Source organism: Ochlerotatus camptorhynchus, unplaced genomic scaffold (assembly GCF_037179485.1).
Source record: "Ochlerotatus camptorhynchus isolate MF236.1 unplaced genomic scaffold, CSIRO-AGI_Acam_v1.1 ptg000062l, whole genome shotgun sequence".
In the NCBI taxonomy this organism is placed as follows: Eukaryota; Metazoa; Arthropoda; class Insecta; order Diptera; family Culicidae; genus Ochlerotatus; species Ochlerotatus camptorhynchus.
This window is the reverse complement of record NW_027040552.1, coordinates 10,627,942-10,653,783: the sequence shown is the minus strand read 5'-3', so window position 1 is coordinate 10,653,783 and position 25,842 is coordinate 10,627,942. Positions and strand designations below refer to the sequence as shown.

Here is a 25,842-nt window from a genome sequence, read left to right as displayed (position 1 = left end):
TTTTTTCTCTTTTTTTATAGAAAAAAGCCTTTTGACATCGCTCACCAACGCATCGAAAGGGTTTTTGTCAACACGGACGACCGGACTAACTCAAAATTGAGTCGAGTCGATTCAATTTTGTTAAAAGTGGATTCTCTCAAAAGTGAGCTAAATTTTCCAGGAAAAAACTTCCCGAATATTAGGAAAACCAATTGGCGCCTTGCAGTGAAACTTTTCCAAGCTTTCGCCCCCTACATTTCGAAGTGAGAACTACTAGAAGGAGGATAGTTTCCAAATATTCCAAGTAAAACAGACGCTTTTTGGGACAAATCGGTCCATAACGAAAAACTTGTAATTTCCCGTGGAAACTTTTGCTTGAATCGTGTAAGAAAACTATTTGTTATTATTTCGGTATGGATCGGAGATGTTTTCATGACAAATTATGCATAACAAGTTTGCACCCACAGGGAGAGGTTACCTCCTGCGCAGCTGCATTTTTCAGAAAATGGTAAATACACAGCAAAAAAAAATGTAACATCGATCAATGTAATTCAAGCTGATGTATGAAATAATGATGTAATAGCAAAAAGCAGATACAATATTACATCAATGAATGTAATTTTGTTCGCAAAATCGATGTACATCGTACAACGTTGTATTACACAACCGATGCATTGACCTGGTTGCAGCAGTTTGGAAGTAATATTCAACAACTTTTTTTTCTGTGTATGTGCGATTTTCACTAAGATGAAAGTGCAAATTAAGTGAATTTACTTAGGAAAGGTTGTATCAACAATCAATACGAAACTAACGATTTTAAATTGGCTCACCACTTTAGTAGCCTATTGGTCCCAAGCAAACGATTAACGTACCCTATTCTAGTTGAAATTCTATTACTACACTATGTTTGTTTTGATTCGCTATGAAAGTTTGACAGATAACATCAGGGGTGTGTGGATTCATGCAGAACATGCAGGGGTGAGTGAAATAGCTTGGGACTGCTTGGGACCGTTGTTGTGGTACTGAGTGAGCCAAAAATAATAATGATTTTCTTCGGGACCCAGTGGTCTTAGAGTTACCTCTATGGTTGTATCACTTCGTTTGTGGTAATACTGCGTTTAAGGACTTTACAGAAAGATGCTGCTGAGGACAAAAAGAAAAATTGACTAAATATACCGGGTGCACATCTCATGCAATAAGTAAAGATGAAGAATATAGAAAGTTAAAAAAATAAATTTACGGAAAAGATTCGCTTTGACTGGGATTAGATAATGTGTATACACATTTAACAAGGGATGTTTTACTTCGTGGAACTTGCATGTCACCATGTAGTCACTGCTATCCTCGCTGCTATCCGATGGTGTTTGTCTCGGTGTTTGTAATATCGAACTAATTCAGTAACGTATCTATAGATAGGTTACTGAATTAGTTCGATATTACAAACACCGAGACAAACACCATCGGATAGCAGTGACTACATGGTGACATGCAAGTTCCACGAAGTAAAACATCCCTTGTTAAATGTTTCGCGGGAATTCTCAAAGCACATCCCGATTTTTTTTAATACATCGCAAATTTCTCGAGTTTTCAGGAACAAAAATATATATGTGCATGTGTACTACTACTTTTATGGAATATTGGTCCAATCTCAAGCAATACAAATGGAGTTCCCTGCATATACCTACTATGCAATGCGTGCTTTCTCATCGAGAACGGACCATCGAGCTATAGAATAACAATCCCATCCAAAAGCGGTTTTCCATTAGCCATGACATTTATTTTTGCTATGGTAGTATAACTTGATATCGAGTTTCTGGACTTCGAGTTGTAGATAGTTGACAGTATTAAAATGTTAATGTTCTTTCCAGTGATGTTGTGAATTCCTGTTGGACAAATTATTTTTCAATACCCTGATGTGAATCAACAGCTAGTACGGATCTTATATTTCTTGTCAGATGTTTGGCACAAGATGAACGTACGAGTACTTCAAAACTCTCGCGTATCATTTGAATAGGGCCTAGCACAAACTACAAACTCTATCACGAAGAGGAGAATTTCCACTAAAACGCCGTCCAGACTGGAGAGTTGTAACATGTTATAGCGCTTTCTTGATGGTGTTTTCTGTGTTGAAATTACTTGAAAACCGTTATAACATGTTATAACTCTGTAGTCTGAATGGTGTTGTTGGTTTGCATAGGCAAGCTTCTATTTACGCATAAGGAGTTTTACAAATCTTGATGAACATTTCAAATGGTCCTATCTGCTTTGATCGATTCTCTTCATCGACTTTCTCTTTTGATAACCACGCCTATGCAAATACATTTGTTGCTATTTTCGCCACACAGTTTGATAGCAGAAGTTTCTATCTTGTGCTTCGAACGTTGAATACAGGAGGGAATGCTTTTGAAGTTGAGTTATTAATGGAAGAGAAAGTCGATGAAGAGAATCGATCAATGCAGATAGGACCTTTTGAAATGTTTATCTAGAAATGTTGTTTACAAAAGATGATAGGCCCTTTTTAAATGTCTAAATTTGTTATTAGTTGAATTGACTTAATAGTTAAAATATTAAAAATAATAACTGAAAATCTATGGGCATATTTTCTTCTTTCTCAAATATTGATATATTCGTTAGTGAGTCATGTAACACAATATCAAAAGCAACAGTTCATGCACCCAGAACTGATAATCAAGCCAGGCTATAGATAACATAGAGAATCGATTATTTCCCTATTATAGTTCTTACCAATTCTTTAAGTTTTACCTTAATTTTTATAGTTGAATACTAAAACAAACCAATTAATTTGTTTTCCAGGAAAGAAAAAACCACCATCGGTCCCTCCGGAGGCTCGCCTTCGGTGTGGCCATATTATAATCGGATCCATAGGATTTTAGGGAGCTTCAAAATCCATAATGTTGAGAAAGTGATTGAGGACAGTATTTCAGATGATTACGGTATGTTTATTTTTTATTTGTAGTTTCAAATTCAAAAGCAATCACTAATTACAGATACCCGTGAAGAATGGATTCAGGAGGAATCATTTTCAACCCAAGCGGTGGACTATGATTCAGGTGATGCAAGTGGATCGTATGCTGAGAATTCCCCGTTGGCTTCGACAGGACCGGAACGTTCAGCTGCGAAAAGGAAAAAGACCGTTAGCATGCAGCAAGAGATTCTACAAGAGATCAGAAAATCTAATTTGACCTTAGAAGATGAGCTGCGGAGATCCAAGGAAACCGATGAAAAACTTTTGAAACTTGAAGAAGATAGAAATGATCTTCTTCGAGAAATGACAAACAGTTCTAAAGAACTGAATGATGCTCTCATAAAATTTTTATCTAATTAAATTCATAAATTGGAGCAATAAATACTTAAATTCATCCACCTAACGTTGTCCAGTCTATATACAGTGTCTATAGTGTAAACCACTTCTTTAGTATGTTCTCATGTTGCATACTGCAACAATTGAGTACTTTTTGCTCAGTTTTTGTTAATGTTTGTCAAGTATACTTGCAAATTTTAAAATAATGATTTTTGGCACACACCGGGACAGACAAGAAAGACAAGTACTCACTCAAATAATTAGCAATTGACTCTCGAATCAAATGTGCCATGGGATCAGTGTCCGACAGCGTAACAACTTCTTCCGGTTGTTGTTTCTGATGAATGGTTTCTTTTTCCTGCAACTGTTGTAACCATTGCTGATTGACAACATCGCTATTCTCGTTCAAAAAATTGTGGAGAACACAGCAACATTTGATTATCAGTGGAACTTTATCAATATGGTTGTCAAGGCCTTTTCCGATGCGTCGAAATCTGGCTTTCAGGTGGCCAAATGCGTTTTCCACAACCCGACGAGCTTTTGATAACGCATAGTTGAAGCATTTTTGTTTTGGTGGCGCATCTGCACGAAACCCGGGACGGGACGTGACAATCGAGCTTCTCACTCTTCTTAATGTTTTTGAAGAATGCCCTTCGGAAAGTTGCGCGTAGTGTTTGAAGGAGTAGACCAATGATGCCATGAATGTAAAATATTTTTCTATTTTAAATTTGGATTTTATCCGGAGTTTCTACCGCAGTCTAGACGCTTGAGCATCATTTTTGCTCAACACAATAAAATTAACCATAAACAAACAACAATATCCATAGCTTAAAACACGCAGTGCACTCAATTTTTCAACTCACCTTTCGGCCTTTCGTAAATATATACAAATAACAACGCCATTGACGTCAACATTGATTCCGGCATCACTGCCAGCCAGATTGATGCGATCCCTCTATCCTTTTTATTCCACGATTGCTACTGTCAAACCGACCAATCAGAAACTGGCTCGGATTTGACAGAAAATTGGCTCGAAATCGCTACCCGTTTGTCAAGTCCCGTCCCAGCACGAAACGAATATGGTTTCATCACCATGTTGGACAATCGAAACGCGGAGTCACCGATCAACAAAACGGGTACATCTACTCCACACAATTGCGTTGAATACTGATTCAAATTTGAAGAGAGTAACGCCTTCTTCAAATTGGACGTTTCAAATATTGTTGAATCGTTGCACCAACCGGGGCTTCCAACACTGATATATTGAAATCGGTATCTGCAAAAAAATATATTTTACAAAATGTTTCAAGCTATTTTCTCACAGGATAATATCTGTAGTCAACGCAGGCAAACAACACTACAGAATACCATCCTTTGTAGTTATGGTGGTCTAAAGCATCTTCTGCGTTTGGACAAACTTCAATATGGCATCATCGACACTCCAATTATTCAATTACCGACTAATCAATCCAATATCAGCTAATATTGAACATCAGCAATCCAATAATGAAAATAAATCCCCAGAAGTATCACATAAATATCTGTAACAATAGTTTGATAATATAACCTTACCAATTGCTCCGTAGCATTGAGGAAATCCTAACTCGCCGAAACCATCCACACATTCTTGAATTCGATCTTTTTGAAGTGGAAATGAATCCATATACTCATGCCGCATACTGCTCCAAACTTCCTCACAAAACTCTAGTAAGATTTGGCATACCGTCGATTTTCCCACACCGAAAAGATTTGCAATGGTTCGGTATTCGGCTGATGAACCAAGTGCATAAAGTGCAATAGCCACTCTCTTCTCAAGTGGTATACATTTCCGTAGAGTTGTATCCTGTCGTGACATCCCTTGAACTTTCGTACAAATGATGTAAAAACACGCCTTTGTCATCCGAAAGTTTTCCTTAAAGAACGGTTCACCATTTAGCTGCGCATCATTTTCAAAGAATTGGCACGTGCGATTCTGGAAACAATCTCTAATAGTTTCTTAAGATCAATTATCACAAAAATATCTTACCTTCGTCCAAACTGATCTGATTCCACTACTTCGTGCCAGCTGCTCCGATAATGCAAGTGTTTTGCTTTGCAGTTCCAGTACTCGACGAATATGCTGCTTCCGCATCCGCTTAAACAATGCCTCTCGCATAGAAACCATACGAAGCAATTCGCGAAGTGAATTAAGTCGTCGTATATGATGAGCCAAAATGATTTTCAGATTGCGCTTGCTACTCTTCATTTTTTTAAATCCGTTGATACTGTGCGAGGCACTGAAAGCATCAAAATAATTGAAATCTTTGATAAAGAACAGCACAAGATACGTCAAATTTTGTTTTGATTTCTGATTGTCAATAAACGTCAACCTGTATCATCTCAACGTAGTGTGAACACTTTCACATGATATCGATATCATCTCGCTATATCACGTGATATAGAGCGTAATGAGAACGGGGTATAAAACTTAAATATTTATGTTTGAATTAAATTCAATAATATAGGATTCGGGTAAACGGTTTTTAGCGTATCACGTCTTTTTATTTCCTTCTTGTTACATTCGGAAAAAGTTGCCTCAGCTTTGCTCAACTCAACAGAAAGCGACCCGAGAGTGGCAAAACCGAAGATGGATCCGGAATCCAGCTCAACAAACGTAACTCTTTGAATAAAATTATATTCGAAATATAGGACTTCAGTATCGAAATCTTGTGGGCTTCTCGTGGAAAACAAGCTTGCTTGCTGATTCGCAAACAATGTTGCATGCAAGAAAAACCGAATATATAGAAACGTCAAAATGATCCGATGCCAGCCCTAATAAAAAATAACCATAAACTAACGATAACCCAAATAATAGAACTATTCCGCAAATGGTTTGGATGATACCCGATACACGTCGTTAAGCAAAATAACCATAACAATTTTATTAGGGAGCGGTGCGGCGAGTAGTTTGCGGAAACGACAACATTCAAACCAATCGTTAAATGCGTAAACGATGAGAACAGACGTTGAGCCTTGAACAAAATGTCCCTAAAAACTAGTGTAAAGATTCCTATTTGACTTAAGCGCCACTAATGGTGACTTTCTCACTTAAAAACCCTCTTTGACAACCTGACGGCGCTGGAGCTGCACAATTTACACTAGACACTAAGTGTTGGTAGCGCTAAGTGACAATTTTCAACAGAAAATTTATCGATACTAGCGCCAAATCGGTGGAAAGTGGAAAATTTATAGAGGATATCAGGAGATGCTAGCGCCACGTAACGGCAACGTTCCCACATATCTTTTCACTAGTTTATGACCGAAGTTGGACGTCTGTTCTCTGTGGTGTAGTACATTTTTTTTTTCCTTTGGTTTGTTTTTTCCGTCGATCTTGTTTTCCGTGCTGAGCACCAATGCTACCGACGTGCCAGGAAGGCAGCTCCCACACACCTGGACCCTACCTATCGACCCATCAACTCATGAACCGGGGACCAACGGCTTTACTTCCCATCCGAAGGAAGGCGTGATCAGAGATGCTATGCCTCAGAACATCCCGGCGGCGCCGACTGGGATTGAACCCAGGCCTGCTGGGGTGAGAGGTAATCACGGATTGGTGTAGTACATTGATTTTGCGAATAAAATTACATCAATTGGGTTCTTTAATTTCGAAAAATTTATCGGTTTTTATACATCATCTGGGAGAGCTTCGTTTTCTGAGCACAGCGATATTTTTTTCGAACCCAAATACTTTCATCTTAATTTTTAAATCAGGATTTAAAGCAGAATAGTAACTACACTGTTTGACACTAAACTAACAAACTGACAGCTCGTTCCCATACAAAGTAACACCGAGGGGCCCTAATAAGGTGATTTTTGCAAATTTAATTGTACTTATTTAAAATAGTTCCAGTGTACCAAAATTGATGAAATTTTGGGTTTAGGTTCCATTTTTAATGCAGATTACGAATATGCATTTACCTCTATAACCTTTAAAGAACCCAATTGATGTAATATTGTTTCTGCTTTTTGAATTACACATTTTGCTATGTACATCATCTTCGTTTTCTGAACACAACGATATTTTTATCGATCCCATAGACATTCATCTCGATTTTTAAATCAAGATTAGAAATATTAATATTTGACACTATTAGTTGACAGCGTGCTCCCATATAAAGACCCACCGAGGGGCGCTAAGGTGATGATTTTTGCTAATGTAATCACACTTATTTGTAATAGCTCCAGTTCACCAAAATTGATGCATTTTTATGATTACGTTTCCATTTTTAATGCAGATTTGAATATGTTTATAACTCCACCCAATTAGATCCTCGATTAGATCTGAATTCACTTTGGAAAGTTATGCGATCTAAGAGCAACCGTAACAGTACGCTGCTAAACTCATTTTAGCAGCCCTCATCATAGCGCAGCTACCGTATCGGGGGTTGCCATACGAGTAACTAAAATAGCAGTCGGCTTCTCGGTGAGAAGCGCGCTACCAAATTTAGCAGCGCAATAGCAGCGCGGGAGAAAAGTTGCTATAGAGATTAGTGACGTTTAACGCACGCACACTAGCGGGAGCAAGGCCGTGTAAAGTTGTTTATTATTTTCCTCTGGCTAACCTAAAAATTGTATGAAAGTAGATCTGTCAAAATGAGTTTGACATCGATTTGTTATGTATTTTCCTCGGATATTCACTAACACGCTCTCATATATCCTAGCAATCAGCGCTGCCATTTATACAGATTTATCTGTATTATACAGATTTTTTAATCTTAATACAGACCCAGGGGGGACGACACTCATTTGGATGTATTTTTTCAGTCTAGTAATTACTTGGGATTTTCGGGGAAAAACATAATTGATGGGATTTTTTTGAGTGTGTTGTGTTGACGAAAATAGAGCAGGGATAGAAAAAATAGATGGGAATAGATCAGGCAATTGATGTGATGTGAGGGATGTTAAAAAATTTCAGAGGGATACGAGTCTGAACGCGAAGAGGATAGGTGTAAAAAGAAGAAAAATTTGCTGCAATGAAGCGTCCATGAATTACGTAACACTTATAGGGGGAGAGGGGGTCACCTATATCGTTACGAATTATACATAGGGGAGGAGTAGTAAAGCTTTGCGTTGCGTAAAAAAGAGAACATTTTGTTTTTTTTTCGTTTCTTGATGTAAAGTTTGAAAATACAGGTCTTTTTTGACGCTTTTGGCAACGACAACGAAGGCTATCATCACTAAATCTTGCTTTACAAAATGGATCTGTTTTAATTTTATAAATTGAGATTTTTGCTATCTTGAACTTTTGAAAAGGAGGTACACGATGGTACGCTGATCTTTTGTTTTGAATATTAATAATATAATTAATTACCTAAAAATAAAAAAAAAATACAAAACGAAATCATACATTAATTAAATGAAACGGCGGGGGAGGGGGGTTTATAGAGCGTTGCGTAATAAATATAGGGGGGTCATTTTCAGTGTACCGTTTTGTTCCAAAGGAGGGGGGGTCAAACATATTGATTTTTAGCGAAACGGAATTAATAGACACCGCTCGGGACACCGCCCAACTATAATAATCAAAGCTCACAGCTCAAGTGCAGAAAACGGTTCCGCACCGAAAAGGTCGAAACTGCACAGTAGGATGAACGGGTGATGGTGATGGATTACAAGGTTCCAGTTAATATTCCCAGCTGTATTTGGACGGGAATTTGATCCGCAATATTCTCGCACAGAAATACATCACCCGGTGGGTGTCTTACTTCACCATTAGCTCTTTCTTATCCGAACCCTTGACCAGCAGCAGAGACGAGTAAAACTTGGGCCGAGTGGAAAAAACGACCTGAATTCCTTTTCCACCTGCTTGTCGTAGGGGGTTTCATTGGTAAGGCTTTTCCCGGGGCTAGAATCAGCAGTTCGAACGAAATCAACAGTTGCTTCGCGCCTGTTCGGTTACTTCCATGCTACAACACACAGAGACCCGGGCTCTTATTCGTCGAATTCGATCGGTTTGAGTCCGGGAAATGGATGTGCGTTGCCGTCTCCTCCGTGATGCACTTGAGGTTTTTTGCCCCCGAGACCGATTATAGACGAATGGTCCGTCATCTTTTTTTAGTTTTCGCACCGATTTTTTACCGGCATGGTCACGTGGTGTTTGTTGTGGAGAGTGTTGTAAACTGACAGTGAGTATGGCAGAGTGCTTCGCGGTCGACCTGAAAACTTCGAGAAACTGCACGGCTTGCTTGACAATTTGTGTGCATGCAGAAGGGATAAGTTGGGAATAGAAAGAATAGATAGGATGGATTGAAATTTTGTGCACGTTGAAAATTATATGAGAGGTTTGGGTAAAAATGGGATAATCCTGAAGTGTCGTTCATAGTATAATCATAGAGGTAACTCTAAGACAAGTAGGTCCCAAAGAAACGTGCTCAACTTTTTGGCTCACCTCTGGTACTAACTTCGGTCCCAAGCTTGTCGAATCACCCCTCGAAACATAGGAAAAACCAATAACCCCTCATTTTATCTGTCAAACTTTCATAGCGAATCAAAACAAACATTGCGTAGTACTAGAATTTCGACTAGAATAGGGTACGTTAATCGTTTGCTTGGGACCAATAGGCTACTAAAGTGGTGAGCCAATTTAAAATCGTTAGTTTCGTATTGATTGTTGGTATAATAACTTTTGACTCAAAAACCAGTATTTATTAGCATGAAAGCTAGCGATTTGCCTTTGTACAAGGGGTAAGTCACTCAGCACTTTGTGCCGAAATTAGATTCGGCACAGCTTGGGAACATCCATCGGCAAACCTTTGGCACAATCTCGTAGGCATTGGATTGTTGTAAATAAAATGGGAGCACTGCTGGACAACTGTAATTGAAGTTGTTCAAAGCAAGTGCTGTTTGACTGTATATGCAGGAACATCCTCTAATTGAATATATTTGAGGAACTCAGACCAGCAGTTCACTAATAGATTTGAATTCGAAATGTAGGTTCTAGAGTGGGCTCAAGAGAAAGAGGTGGTTAATCAGACCTCATTAATTCCCTTAATTCCTCGCTTAATTCAAGTGATGCTGCAACTCACACAAAACAAACTACAGAAGGCTATTCATCATCCTCTATAGTCGGTCTCTAACAATGTTCACTACTGGTTCCAACTCTTTCCGGCCACTAATAGACCGTTGCTTTTCACATCACGAAAGGCTAGGGTTTTGGTCTGCATTTGAGGGCATTATCTCGGGCATTATAAAATCCTAAAACACAGGACTTTTATTATCATATGAACACAAAACACCAAAATTTCGCATACCCGCCATTTCCCGCGTCATCCTCAATTTCCTCATTTCAAACCAAAACATTCAAGGTGTCAGAAATACCGGGTTGCCGGGATGGGTATTTTACAAACAATCGCAGCTTGCTCTATGACCGGCACAATCGGCAAACCTGCGGCAAACTTGCGGCACACTGACAAAAAAGATGACTCAAGATAGATGTGTGGAGTGACCTACCCCTTGCCTTTGTATGATTAAAACCCGGCTAAGGCTGTGAACCATTTGCCGAGTTAAATTCAACTCGTGGTTAAAAGTGACATTTCGAAAGTTATTTCTTATGTTCGAAAATCCCCGTGCTGTCGATCGACCGGTTTTCGAGCCACAGTTGTCAAAATTTAACTTCTTGTCTGTCAGAAGTAACCACGCTCGGATAGCAGGGTTAATCGATAACTTTCCATCTGTCAAATTTTAACCAAAAGTTAAAATAATTCGTCAAATGGTTCAGAGCCTAAATATGTTAAACATTGCTATCACTTTGAGATTATATGTGTTTAATTGGAAATAGGAATAACTTTTCGGTCATCAAAACAAAACTTTATTTTTCTCGGATCGGTGCGAATGTTACTTACGACATAATGAAAATTTGCTCTTGAACTCTTCTTCCATATCATGTTCATCCTTGTAGGGCTGGCACTTTCATTGCATCGGTGCTTTCATTGCTTTCATCATCAATCCCGATTATTGGCTGCGATCAGCCAAATTTCAAACTCAAAACACACATAGCGGAATCAAAACTCAACACTCAAACGATCCAGAATTCATCCACACATAATTTAGCTCAAGAAACTCTTTCAATCACATCAATTTCACATGATTCTTCTTCTTCTTATTCGCATTTCAAGCTTATTGCTTAGCGCATATTAGCTTATTGTGTGCTCTCAACTTAGTGTTCTAAATGCACTTCCACAGTTATTAATTGAGAGCTTTCGATACCAATTACCAATGCATGAATTTGTATATTGTGTGGCAAGCACAATGATACTCTATGCCCAGGGAAGTCGAGAAAATATCCAACCCGAAAGATTCCCTCGAATCGTTACCTCTATGGAATCGAACCCGCAGCCTCCGGCTTGGTAATACCATAGAGGTAACTCTAAGACTAGAAGGTCCCGAAGAAACGTGCTCAACTTTTTGGCTCAGCTCTGGTACTCTCTTCGGTCCCAAGTTAATCGATTTACCCCTCGAAACATAGAAAAATCCACTAACCCCTCATTTTATCTGTCAAACTTTCATATCGAATCAAAACAAACATAGTGTAGTACTAAAATTTCTACTAGAATGGGGTACGTTAATCGTTTGCTTGGGACCAATAGGCTAGTCAAGTAGTGAGCCAATTTAAAATCGTTAGTTTCGTATTGATTGTTGGTAATACCGTGCTTTTACTGACTAGGCTATGAGGCCACATGCATAGATATATTTGAACTATATTAAATATTAATTTAAAAACTTTCTGTCTCGTATATCTATTTGTGTATAACTGTTGAAACCATCATCATTTTGATAGTTCTCATGTTCGCCACTCTAAGGTCAATTATCTTGTTTCAGTGTAAAAACGACCAGCTCTGTTTTTGCATTCGTTCCCACCCAAATGCGTTCACCTTGACAGCCGCCATCACGATTTGTCATTGCTACCAACATTGCAAAGTGGAGAGAAAGCTCCGCGAGCTAAGTTCGCCGCCGCGCGTGATTCCTACATTCCAACAAGGCAGAGTGAGCGAGAGCCAAACAATCAATTTGAAAAAGTTCGACTCTTCTGACTGCTTCGTTTCATTATTCGCCGATCGCCGCCGCCGCCGCCGCCTGGAAGAGGACGCGTCCATTTTCTCGTCTCGCCGCCGTCATCCGTCGTACGCCGCTTTTTTGCCGGGAGAGTGAGTTTGTGAATTCTTGCGAGATTCTTTTCCGATCGAAAGGTCCGAATTTCGTACGGTTTTAGCACCGGTTCCGGTTCGAAAGTGTTGTCAAAGTGTAGCCCATCTCGGGTTAAGTGCAAATTAGGTGTTTTCCGAGTGAGGGAGGCGTTTTTTCCAGGTGAAAAGTTTCGGGTCGTCGGTGCCGCCGCCACCGCCACAGCCGCTTTGGAAGGATTTTTTTCTGCTGAGGTAAATTTGGTGCTGCTGTTGCTGCTGCTGATGATGATGGTGTTTCATTGGCTGCCTGCATAAATAGCTTGTTTATGGATTACTCTTTTTCGAGGGAAAAAGTGTGTGCACTTGCGAGGGAAGAGGGAAATTCTGGTTGCAAGTACCCGAGCCGATTGTGTTGAAAAATATCGCGGAAACTCAAAATCTACATTGGGTTCGTAAGTTGTGTTCTTTGAATTACTGCAATAGAAACAAAACTGTGACCGTACAAAGTGGATGAAAAAGAAGAGTGAAGGTTATCTTTTGGCATTTTCTAGAAGAAAAATAAAACGGTGTGTGATTGACAGTTCACAGCACGAACGAAAAAAGAGAGCGATGAAAAGAATTCGTAGCGCACAGTTTGGATTACCGTGAACCGGATTTCGAATTTGAACAACAACGCGCTCCGAACAGACAAAGGTAAGTAGCTGTGGTGGTTAACTATACTCGCGAATAAGCAGGGAGAAGAAAAAAAAAAATACCACGCGCAAGCCATCCGCAAGGGAAGTGTGCGAAGGCATAAAGGGAGGGTCAGCTCAGCAGACTCATAATATCAGCCAAAATTGGAACCTATATAAGGATTGCGGTGGTACCATGGCGCGGGTTGACAGGAATTTCTACTCGGTTCGATTTCTTTCTGTCCTCGTCGTCATTCTTGTTCTGCTCGGTCTTCATGCACATGCCCCCTCCCGGTCCGCCGACCTATCTTTCGTTGTGGTGCGATGCGAAGAGATAATCGCGCTGTTGGTCCTCCTCTTGTTTGTTCCGATCATGATGGGCGCATGAAGACGGGTTGCCAGATGTACCTGTTAAGCAAACCCCACACGCATCAATATATTGACGCGAAGGGGAATTATTGACAATAATATTGATGATGTGAATTCAGAAATATTGTCAATCTCGATATATTGACGTCAATATAGCATGTATTGACAATACGATTATTGTCAATAAAAGCAATCGTGTAGGGTTCACTTTAGAGTTTGTAATATGATTTTTTTTTTTATTCAGTAATCAGGAAAGTTGTCGTTATTGTCTTGGAATCTGGACCAGCCCCCTGTATTGATGAACCAACAGAAATATTGTTGAAAGTATTGACGTTAAAATATTGATGGGAAATTGAGTTAAAGGAGTACGTCACGCAAATTTGTGCAAAAAATAACCCTTCCCCACCTCGTCTCATTTTCCTATACCTTATGCATTGGTAAGGTGTGACGAATCGCCCTCTATTACGCTTACAGGGTGGCCACTAAACCGAGAAATAACCGGGAACCTTTAAATATAGTTGTTGGCATTGGCATTTTCATCGAAGCTCCTCCAAATCCTAAAAATGTATCTTATTTCAAGATTTACGTGTTTTGTTCAATCTGAGATCTTAAAAAAATAACGTCATATTTAAAATTTTAGTTAAGTTTAAGTCTAACATCACCAAAAGTTTACAAGAATGTAAAAACTGGCCTAGACTCAATTTTTTTCAACAAATTTCTTCTATCAATCGATCACTTTATCACATTCGGTCCGATCCGTGATAAATATGTTGGGCACCCAGGAATATAATTTCTTAAATTCAGTGACCACTATGCGGTTTTCAGAAATGCACACAATCGAAAATCGTAAGGGGTTTACTGCCTATAATCGCATATCAGTCCCATATGGATTTTCGTAAATTTTAAGATAACTCTATCCACTATCAACTCAAGACCAACAATTGAAATGGCCTTAACTCCATTTTGTAAACAAACTTTGTATGTAATGCCATTTTCTCGCGAACCGAAGTCCGCAAAGGCAAACCAACGTAATGAACAGGTAGGGGAAATTCTCCTCTACCCGATTGTGGTTTAGGTTTGCGAATGAAGGTTTCGGTTCGCGAGAAAATGGCCTTACAAGGTTTGTTTACAAAATGGATTTAATGCCATTTCAATTGTTGGTCTTGAATTGGCATCTATTACGCGATAAAACTACTGGCTTTGATCATGAACAATGTCAAAACAACATCAAGTCAGTGTGTCTCGTTAATCAAAGTAATCGCATATCAGCCCCATCCTGAAATTAATAGCGAATTCGTTTATTATTCAGTTCCAACCTGGATCGGGTATCAAGATTGGGTCTGCTTGTTTTCTGACAAACGTCAGTTTGCTCGTTTGTTTTTAAAACCTAGCTCAGGTTGAGGTTCGCACTGACAAAAAGTTCGGTTTCGCACTGGTTCCAACCCCGATAATAAACGAATTCGCTATAAATCGTCTAATGATCAAGTTACAGTTCTGCTTTTTGAATCGCCATATTTTTCGCTGATATAATAAAACATGCTATCTTCATTGTTACTGATTTCAAATTGAAAGAAATATAAATTAATTTACTATGATTTTTCAAACATTTACATGGGAATTGCACTTCGTAACTTCAACTACCATTCTCAATGCCTACTTTTTTCCTAATGGGACTGATATGGTATTATTGGCAGTTAACACTAAACAAAAATCAATTATTTTATTCATGTGTTTCACTTATACATTTTTGCCAAAACATTAGCCTTATACATTCCATAAGAAAAACCACATAGGTCCTATAAAATGCATAAAAGGTATGTGTGGCCGCTTATACATTTCATTTCACACATGATCTTCATTAACTTTTTGCAAGGCGTCTGCTTATTAGTTGACCTGATTTTTTAAATGCACAATCACATTTACTACAAGTGTATTTCACCTCAGCGGCGCCGGTGGTGTAGTGGTAAGCGTGATTACCTCTCACCCCAGCAGGCCTGGGTTCAATCCCAGTCGGCGCCGCCGGGATGTTCTGAGGCATAACATCTCTGATCACGCCTTCCTTCGGAAGGGAAGTAAAGCCGTTGGTCCCCGGTTCATGAGTTGATGGGTCGATAGGTAGGGTCCAGGTGTGGGAGCTGCTTCTCTGGCGTCGGTAGCATTGGTGCTCAGCACGGAAAACAAGATCGACGGAAAACAAATCAAAGGAAAAAAAAAAAGTGTATTTCACCTTGGTTCAATGTATTATACACGTTAATTTATAGTGTTTCAAATTTGGAAATGTTGAAAAAATTTCACTATCTATCGTGTATAGTGTATTGCACATTGAATCATACTACTGTTCAAAACAGATGGATTTAAAGTGTTTTGCATTTCAATGCGATGTGAATTGCTTGCTTAGAAAGGTAAACATCGAAAACAAGGATAAAGTCACAAGCCTTGTGACTTTATCCTATCAACCCGCTCATATATAAGAACAACCGTGGCACAGTGAGATCGAACGAAGACTCCGGCAGCAGCACACCTCAACAGTCCATGATCGAATCCCAAATCAGACCCATTAAAAAGATATGTGAAAGCTTTTGCCTCTGGCAGTTTGTTTATATATTTGTCGATTCATTTTTAGAGTCGGTAAAGTAGAATAATTTAATTTAGCTTTATTTAGGAGGCTTTCAGCCTTAGGCCGACAACATAGTAGAAGCGATTCGAAGCGATTCGATGCGATAGCAATTGGCAAAGCGAAATGCAGCGGCAAGCGAAGCAACCTATGACATAGTGAAAGCGTTTTTGAAAACATTACAGTCGCGCGCGCAGTGCAAAATATTTGTTCAAATTTGTTATTCCTCACTAGAATCAGTCCACTTGCGTTCGAAGGCGTCAAAACACAACACGAACAGCTCTGTCGCTTTGCTGAACGCTTTACACCTCTTCGCATCGCTTTCACTATGGCTGGTTTGGGCGATTCCCATAGAACGCTCATAGAGGGTGCTTTCACGCAAGCGCTCCGCTTATTGCCAACGAATCGAATCGCTTCGAATCGCTTCTACTATGTTGTCGGCCTTAGGCTGGTTCGCCTCCAAGATTAAAGTAGAATATTGAACTATGATGTGCAAAGCTATTGATATCACCAAATGAGGCACATAGAATCCAAATGTGTCTTAATTCAAATCCATATAGTGTTCAGGCATGATTCATAGCATAAGATTCACACATGAAATGGATGGTTTCACAATAAGCGAAAAATTAAGAGTGAGACACATGATGACGTCTGAATTTTTTTAAGTGTCGAACAGTAATATTTTCCCACAGGGTAGCATTTAAAAAAAAATCGTCTTGTTTGAAAGAGTTTTCAGTGAATTTTAAGGAAAATTCGCATTAGAAGTTCATGGGAATCCTAAAGAGAATTCAACCGAATATAATACAAAAATATGAAAATGATGCTTCGGTGGATTATTAGAAAAATAAATTTTAATTCGAGAGAATCGAAGGATGAATTTAATGATTTTGGAGTCTTCTGCTGAGAATTTCTGGAATGTTATACAGACATTGTCTAATGATTCCCAGAGAGAATTTTTGAAGACTTTGAAAAGAACTCTGTGAAGGGAAATGAGTATTATAGAAGTCAGTGGCGTCCCATAGCCTCACTTTTTACCTGTGCACCAACTTACAACTTACAACCAACAACCAAAATACACTTATTCGATATCTATCCATTGCAAGCAATATTTTGGTAATTGTTTATGTTTTGAGAGTTGGTGCACAGGTAGATTGAGGTTAAGGAAACGCCACTGGATGGATTAAGAAGCAAGAAATGGCAGAAGACTTTTTTTTATTGATTCGCTAAATTTTCTTGAACTACTTCTCATAACTACCCTAGATTTTTAGTGAAATTATTGGGATTCTCCCCAGAGCACAGTGGTGCGAAAGGCGAAATCCATGAACTTTTTTCATTAACACCTCTCATAGTGGTTTTTTTTTTTCAATAGGGTGTCTTGAGAACAATTTTTATAAATGATAAGACCTTTTGAATGAAGTTAAGTTTTAGTTCGGAACTTCACCACAGGTGGTGCTGCAAAATCTAACTTTTTAGTTTGACCAGATAGAGATATATAATCTTCAGCTAAGTTGTAGGTTGCTTCATAATTAAAAACTTTATAGAAGACGCCATGTCTCTATCTGCTTGTGAATTTGAGTTATGAAGCGTTTTTTTTTTATAGAAGGGCCTCAACAATAATTTTTTTGAAAATATTTCCGAAATTATTTGTTTTTGATGACTGTAATGTTCTGCAACCAGAGCTGGTAAATATCACGGCCTTCATGTGACAATGAGAAAACAGGTCCTCTCACTATCACGAGACGAAACTACCTATCATAAGCTTTCTTGTCATTTTTCAACGATCAAGCATTCATGAGAATAATTCTTATGTGGTTTTGACATCAACATTTCTAACTGATTTAGATTAATTTAAGAATGTAACCGTATGTAATCCGTAGAGTGAATTTATTATTAAGATTTCCTCGGTACAAGTAACTTTCAAAGCAATAAATAAGCTAGTAATTACGATGATCACAACACTGTCACGTTCTGTCATGACAAAAAATTCGATGAGATTTTGAAGAAAATCTCTATCATTGTTTTCTCATCCGATGATAGTGACAGAAGTATCTCTGTAAATATCGCGTGAAATCTTTCATTGAAAATGACATTTGCCAGCCCTGTCTGCAACTTTTCAATGATCAATAAAATACACAACTTTACTTAAGATAAAAAGGTCCCATCTGCAAAACAGAAAATGTTATAGACAATATCAGCTCAAAAATAGCCCAATTTCAACCATCCACAAACTTCAAAGAGGAAAAAAGGGGCAGACGGCTCCTCAATATGATGAAACTATAGTGAAAATACCAAGGAAAATACTATCATTTCATCTAGCAGTCATCTGTATCCCGTTTTATCCATGTGAGTTGACCAATGTTTTATTAATAGCATTCTAACCACCCACCATGTTTTGTTTGTTTGTTTTTGACATGCCAAATCAACCCTTGATTACCAGTTTTTAACTGTCATTCGAGCGTTATGGTACAACACGTACGTTGCATTTGCGTTCATCAGAGTAAAATTCGTTTGCTAATAACATTCTGAAAATTGTGATAATCTGTCCCAACTGCACAGAAGGTAAGTCAAATATTTTTTACTCAGGGGAAATGGCTCTAATGTTGGCCTATGGATCTAAGATTGGGCCCATCGCTAAAAATCTGCTATTTATCAATTTTATCTACATAAACGCGTCATTGGGACGGTACTAATAGATGTTTTTGGTCGCTATTGAAAATTTAGTCCATTGCTGAACTTATGTATGGGCCCAAATTAGGGGCATTTTGGCCGACAAAGTTTATGGATTTGGCCTGTGCACAGTTCCTTTAGAATGATCCCGAGAATTCTTTTAGAATAGTTTCCTCAATTTATTTGGCATTCTGATCATAATTCAATGCTTCAAATTGTCAGAACCTAAAATATTGTCCGTGTACAAGAGCCATGTTTTTTTTTAACCTGAGATCTTTAAAATACGCCATATTTATTTAGGGGAAATGGATGTAATGTCAGCCTAAATGCCCCTAATTTGGGACCATCCATAAATTCAGCAGTTCGATTCCAAGTGCACCTGGAGATCCCACATTGAGTATCTAAGACGAAAATGCCAACTAAGGATCAATTTCCTTCGGTCAATTACCGGAACGTGGTGGGGAGCCCATCCACAAGATCTTCTGACGTTGTACCGGACAACGATTTTATCTGTTCTAGAATATGGTAGTTTTTGTTTCCAGTCGGCAGCTAAAACGTCCATCATTAAGGTGGAACGGATCCAGTATCGTTGTCTTCGTATCGCGTTATATCCTGGACAGACTATGGCTTATATCATGTAATATAGGCTGTCTTGCAATGAGCACTCATACATCTAGTTTTCACTGGAAATCCTATGTATGAGTGCTCATTTCAAGACAGCCTATATTACATGATATAAGCCATAGTCTGTCCAGGGTATTAGGATGCATGCACTCGACTCATACTATGAGTCTCGAAGTGCTGGCGTGCATGTTGCCACTATCCGTCCGTTTTTCAGAGTTATCTCTGAGGCTCCTCACCCGTTGCGAAGTAATGAACCCACTGGTGATCGAAAACTTTGAGAAGCTTCTGGAGCTAAATCCTCAAACATTTTTTTTAACTCTTTAATTGTTCCAAATTTAAAATAAATTACATTTCATTTTAATCTAGGTGCTCCAGTTACTACAGTAACTTACCAGCCTTAATTGTTATGATATATATCTAAGTATTTTAACATTGTTCCTGTCTTGGAAATTCAGTATTTTAAACAGGTTTTTTAAACCTGCATGTCAGTATAACAATTGATATCTTAAAACTAAAAACTAAAACTAAATCTTATCTAAGTATAAAGGGAATTAATCGTTGCAATTGAGGATTGCAACGATTTTTGCCTGAAATTATTAATTATTTTGTTGGACATTTGTTCTAAAGTCTCAACATTCGAAATTCTATGTACTTCGGTAGTACTGTACCAGGCAGGCAACTTCAAAATCATCTTCAGAACTTCTTGTTCTGAATCCTTTGAAGTGCTTTTTTCCTGGTAGTGCAACAACTAGACCATATTGGCACAGCGTAAAGCATGGCCGGTCTAAAAACATGTTTAAATATTAGAAGTTGATTCGTCAGGCAAAGTTTGGATTTCCTGTTTATAAGAGGATACAAACATTTTATATATTTGTTAAATTTGGCTTGAATGCCCTCAATGTGATCTTTAAAAGGTAATTTTTGGTCAAGTATTAATCCAAGATATTTCACCCTCCCCTTGGCTAGTTTTTGCACCTTGCTGTTGGTGGGCGGGCTTAATTTCATGCTAGTGGAGTGTTGGAGACGGTGGGTTTGTGGCCGACGTTGCTGGCTCATGCCGCGATAGAATGGCGCCATGGGCAGGCAATGAGGATTACTGAGCTTCCCCTCTCTGATAAACCACTGCATGAGAGAACAAAAGATCTAGTCCAGCAGTGATAGTATCACACTTGTTACTCCTTTTATTGAAAGCCGCGTCGTGGTACGCTTACGTATAGGCACTGACGTTGGGTGTGATACTGGCGGGTTTTGCCGCAAATCACTCTTATTTTATTTATTTTTACGCAGATAGATTTATTTGGGTTTGCAAGGGAATTATACTATTGAAATATTTCAGAAAGTGCCCAACGGTACTCCTTCTACTTGCGTGACAAGCTTTCATTGTTGTTTTCATTGAAGTATTACTCAGGGAACAATTTTAAACATCATTTTTGTACATGGTATTGTAACTAATCTTATATGTGCTTCATTTTGATTTGGGATAAATGTTTGAACTATGGCTCGGGATTTCCACTGTTGCGTGCTTCTATTGTGATATATCCATACGTAATTTTGTGGGACGACATAGTGGAAACGTGTGAGCGTAGTTGGAGCATATACCCTATATAATTTAAAATCAGCTAGGAAACTAACTTCAAAATGAAGCATTTTAGTCACTTGAGGGTGTCACCTGGGTCGAACTAAGATATAATAAATAGGTATAGGTCAAAATCAAAAGTACTTGAAACACGTTTAATTTTAGATTACAAGCACCAGTGCAGGTACTTAATAAAGCATGGGTTATGATTGATTAGGTGACTTAGAGCTTTTAATAATTTATTAATTTAGACTAATGAGATATCATAACCGTCAAATGAATTTAAATAATAAACTTCAGAAAGTTTAATGACATTAAGTAGATTAACAAAAGAATTAGGATGCGGGTGGTCCGCTTAGGGAGGCAACTAACCTTTATAGTTGTAGAATAAATCTTCTTATTTAGTATTGAATTTAAAAAAAAGAAAACGCACGCAGACCAATAGCATTTAGCAGATTAACAAGGAAAGGAATAGTTTAGGAAAAAAGTAAAAGTAGAGTTATGTGACAGTTATTAGCTTTTAAACTTTTGGAGGTATTGTATTCCCCTGAGTTTGTTGTACTCGATTACTATATAATTCTCTCAATACGCGAAATCTCTTATATATGCGATTAAAGCATTTGAGTTAACTTATTTCTTAGTGTTCAAGTACTTACATTTGTAAACAGCAATCAATGTTAATCTATGAACTAAACCATACGTAAAATCGATCTTTCCTTATGTGGTATTGATGCATGTTTAACTTTTCGCGGCTTTCGGAATCAACGCGCCTACGTCTACGGAGCTTACGCAGAAGTGATTTGCAATGCGGTAGAGCTCACCAAAAGTTTTTTTTTTTTTTGAGCTTCTGTAGTATAGAATTGGTTCGGTACGGTCGCGAAATCTTGAAATGATTGATACGTGCGGTAAAATAACTAAATTGAAACAAAGCTCAACAGTAAAATAAGTAGAATATTTAGGGAGGAAACCAAAATTTATCAACTTGCCAACATAGGCTATCACATTTATTTTGGTGGCACTCTTTAAGTGATAATAAGTTGTTTTTTTTTCTCTACGGTTGTTTCGCGTGGCGTTCACAATTTGCGCGATGTTCGTATCTTACGTAATTTAGATGTTTAACTATAAACGGTTTCACTGACTCGAGGTCGTTCCTTAAGCGGTGTTGGTACAGGTTAAACCTTTGCGGCCTGTCGGATTCAACGCGCCTACGTCTACGGGGCTTACGCAGAAGTGATACGCAATTCGGTAGAGCTTGTCAAACGCTTTTGAGCTTATAGAATTTGTTCGGTGCGGTCGCGAAGTCTTGAAATGATTGATACGTTCTTTAAATTAACTAATTTGATACAAAGCTCAGTAGTAAATAAGTAGAATATCTAGGGAGGAAACCAAAATTAATCAACTTGCCAACATAGGCTATCACATTTATTTTGGTGGCACTCTTTAAATGATAATAAGCCTTTTTTCTCGCTTCGGTTGTCTCGCACGGCTTTCGGAATTCGCGCGGTTTTCGTAACTCACATAATTTAGATATTTCGTTCGAAACGGATTTACTTAAATTCAATCGGTTTACTACGCGGATGTATCTACGCGCACACGTCACAGCATTTTTTTCTATAACTATCTTGAAACAATACATACGGAATCCAGTGTTCAAGCGGCCAACATACAATGACGTTTATATAAGGTCTGGGCCAAAGAGCTTATTGGTGTTAGTGAAATGTGCAAATGGTTAGTGGTGTTCGTATTATATTGCAATGTTTATCTTTTTACACGAAACAGCTGTTGGCAGTGACGTGTTTCTATCTGTTCTCAGTATGTTGGCAGTGACGTATATCTATCTGTTCGCAGATGTTCAGCAATGTTTACAACATTTTTGCTTCTAACACCAGCAAGCTGCCTGTTGGCCCAGACCTTATATAAATGTCATTGGCCAACATAGGCTAGTCCTTCTGCTGTATTGTCAAAGATAGAAGCAAAATTCATGGATTTCCGAGAGAAAATATTGAGATAATCCCGAGCAACCTGATTCACAATAGGACTACCCAAGACCCAAACTGAAATTATGGGAACTCTCGAATTGCTTAGCAAGTTTCTGAGCTTTTTCCAAATTTGTGATCAAAATTTTACCACCTTTTTTAAGCGCTGGAATAGGCTTTTGAGGTTTTTTTTTCAAATTTTTTGTAAGTTTCCAAAAGGGTTTGGAATGCCGGTCTAATTTAGAAACATTATTTTCAAAAGTTTTGTTCCTCGGGCAGATAATCGCTTTTTAATTTGTTTTTGTAAATCCCACCAGATAACTTTCGTGGCAGGATCGCATGTTCTTTGATATTGCCTCCTACAGACATTTGTAAGATCCGCTGAAGATTGGCGTTTATTATAATTGAATCGAATTTAGCCTCCCTTTTTTGGTACTGAGGCAGCTCTTGCTTCAACTATAGAAGTAGTCAGAGTATCGAGAGCCTAATTAACATCATTTTTGGTTTGAAAAGGAATGTTTGGATCGAAGTTATATTCCATAAATATTCGATATTGCTCCCAATCAGGCATGGCAAATCATTTACATTCATTTCGTGCATTCATTTACATTCATTTGCCTCTAACTTTGTTCATCAACAGAATTTCATGAAATGATGTATGAAGCTTTTGTAGGTTTTAATATTAGCTACAACCTTTTTCAACAACGCAAATCTGTATATCTTATGCATGATGAACTGGGGCGAACAGAACTTACATATGTTTTTCAGTGAATGTAAATTACATTCACTGAAAAATAGTAACAAGTTCTGCCCACTTTAGTTCGTCATGCATAAGAGGTACAGATTTAAATTATTGACAAAACTTGTAGTTTATATCAAAACCTACAAAAGTTTGATACATCATTTTACGGAATTCTGTTGATGGAAAAAGTTAGAGGCAAATGAATGCACGAAATGAATGTAAATGATTTGCCATGCTTGCTCTCAATCAGCTCTATGGTAATTGAAAGGGAATATAACCGATGATTTCTGCGTGACTGAGGCTCCCGCACCTCTATGGGAAAATGAAATGTTTCATACTGCAATAGAATTCTCCGTATTTATACACGATAACACCACAATGTTGGATGGCGATTTGTTGGCTAAGCTAAGAAAAAATTCAAAGAAGTCTAAATGATACAATAGGCAAATTATTAATCTCAAAAAAAGAAAACAAAGGTTTATGAGCCTATAAAAGAGAACAAAATAATAGTAACTTTACAATTTATGTGAACATATGCGATCATTTGAACTGTGAAATAAACACCGCATACGAGCGGTAGGCGTAAGACAACATTAAATCAAACCCGAAATCGTTTTTCAGCTTTGTTAGAGACAAACATGAGTCAAATAATTACCCTTTAAAAATGTACCTCGACAACAAAACACTAGCCGGCGCCCCGGTGGTGTAGTGGTAAGCGTGACTGCTTTCTAACACCCCAATGGGTCTGGGTTCAATCCCCAGCCGAGGTCGGTGGAATTTTTCTGAGGCATAAAAATCTCTGGTCACGTCTGCCTTCGGAAGGGAAGTAGAGCCGTTGGTCCCGGCCCATGTGTGTTGTGAATGGGTGCGATATCCTACGTAGGTGTGGAAGCTGCCTTCCTGCACATTCGGTTGCCGTCAATGGATGGCAATCGATGTCCGTCGGTGATTGGCACTAGATTGCGGAACAGAGACCGACGTTAAATAAAGGAAAAGAAAAAAAAAAGACAACAAAACAGGAAAAAACGACTAGCGAGATCAGTAACTTATTTGCTGATTTTTTTTCAGGATATTTACACAAGTCATCATGTCCAAGACCGGGATTACCAGTATTTTTCATACCTACATGAGTCAATGAGAGATATTGTAGCTAACAATTTTACCCTCAACGAAATCTTACATTTTCTAAATACATTGGATGTGCATCAAATGGTGCAGGACCAGATGGATTGCAACCAGTATTCTTGAAATCAGTATCAGTAGAAAATTACCGTAGAGTTGCGTGGATTTAGTGGAAAACTCCAACATTATTCTGAGTAATATTTTAAAACAATTTTGAGGTGAATCGCATGGGAATCAAGAAACTAAGGAAAATTCAAGCGAATTTAAAAAAGGAAGGATGCTTCAGTGCATTATTTGAAGACGTTTCAAATTCTATGAGAATCTTAAGATGAATTTCTTGATTTTTGTTTGAGTATTCTGCAGTGAATTTCTGGATTTTTATAAAAAAAAATTCAAGGCTCTCCCATAGAGAATCTCATATATGTTTTAGAAAAATTCTGAAAAGAACTTCGTGAAGGAAAATTATTTAAAAGAAATCCACAATCAATTAAAAATCCTGAATTTTCATAGACAACCGGGAAAATTTCCGAAATTCCGAGAAAAAAAAATACCCAGAAAATTGCTAATCGAGATTTGCAGGTTAAAAAATTATCATACTTCTCTTACGGACTTGAGCAATTTTGTCGGAATTTAGATAAAAGTAAGAAGGTGGATAAATTCAGGTTTTTCAACCTAGAGTTAGATCCACTGCAACTGGCATCCCTGCTCCGATCGATCATTGCTTGCCACACTGCGACACACGCTTGAACGGCGATGGTCAAATGAACCGCAGCCCAGCGATGAAAGAAAATCGACCTACAAAAGTGGCTGTGCGAAAGTCACGATTCGCCGAGCAAACCCTGCCGACATGAGCCAACCCAAATCACCACCAACTGAAGAAAGCAAAAGACAGGAGATTCATATCCAAAACGGGGAGGGCAAGTTCTATATGACCAAAACTTAACATGGCTCTTCTTCGTCGTCGTCGTTGTTGTCGCTGTCATCGTCACCGTTGTACTCTTAGATTCCGTCTTCTTCGAGGG

General features: G+C 38.3%; 1 protein-coding gene across 1 annotated transcript in view; it reads left to right on the top strand.

Annotated features, from left to right (window-relative positions):
- Window positions 1–12,413: 12,413 nt before the first annotated feature.
- The window catches only part of CtBP (C-terminal binding protein), a 226,384-nt gene continuing 212,955 nt past the window's right edge, over window positions 12,414–25,842 (top strand). The window contains exon 1 of the mRNA XM_065216357.1: window positions 12,414–12,711. The gene's annotated coding sequence lies outside the window, so the exon portion shown is untranslated. The remainder of the gene's footprint in view (window positions 12,712–25,842) is intronic.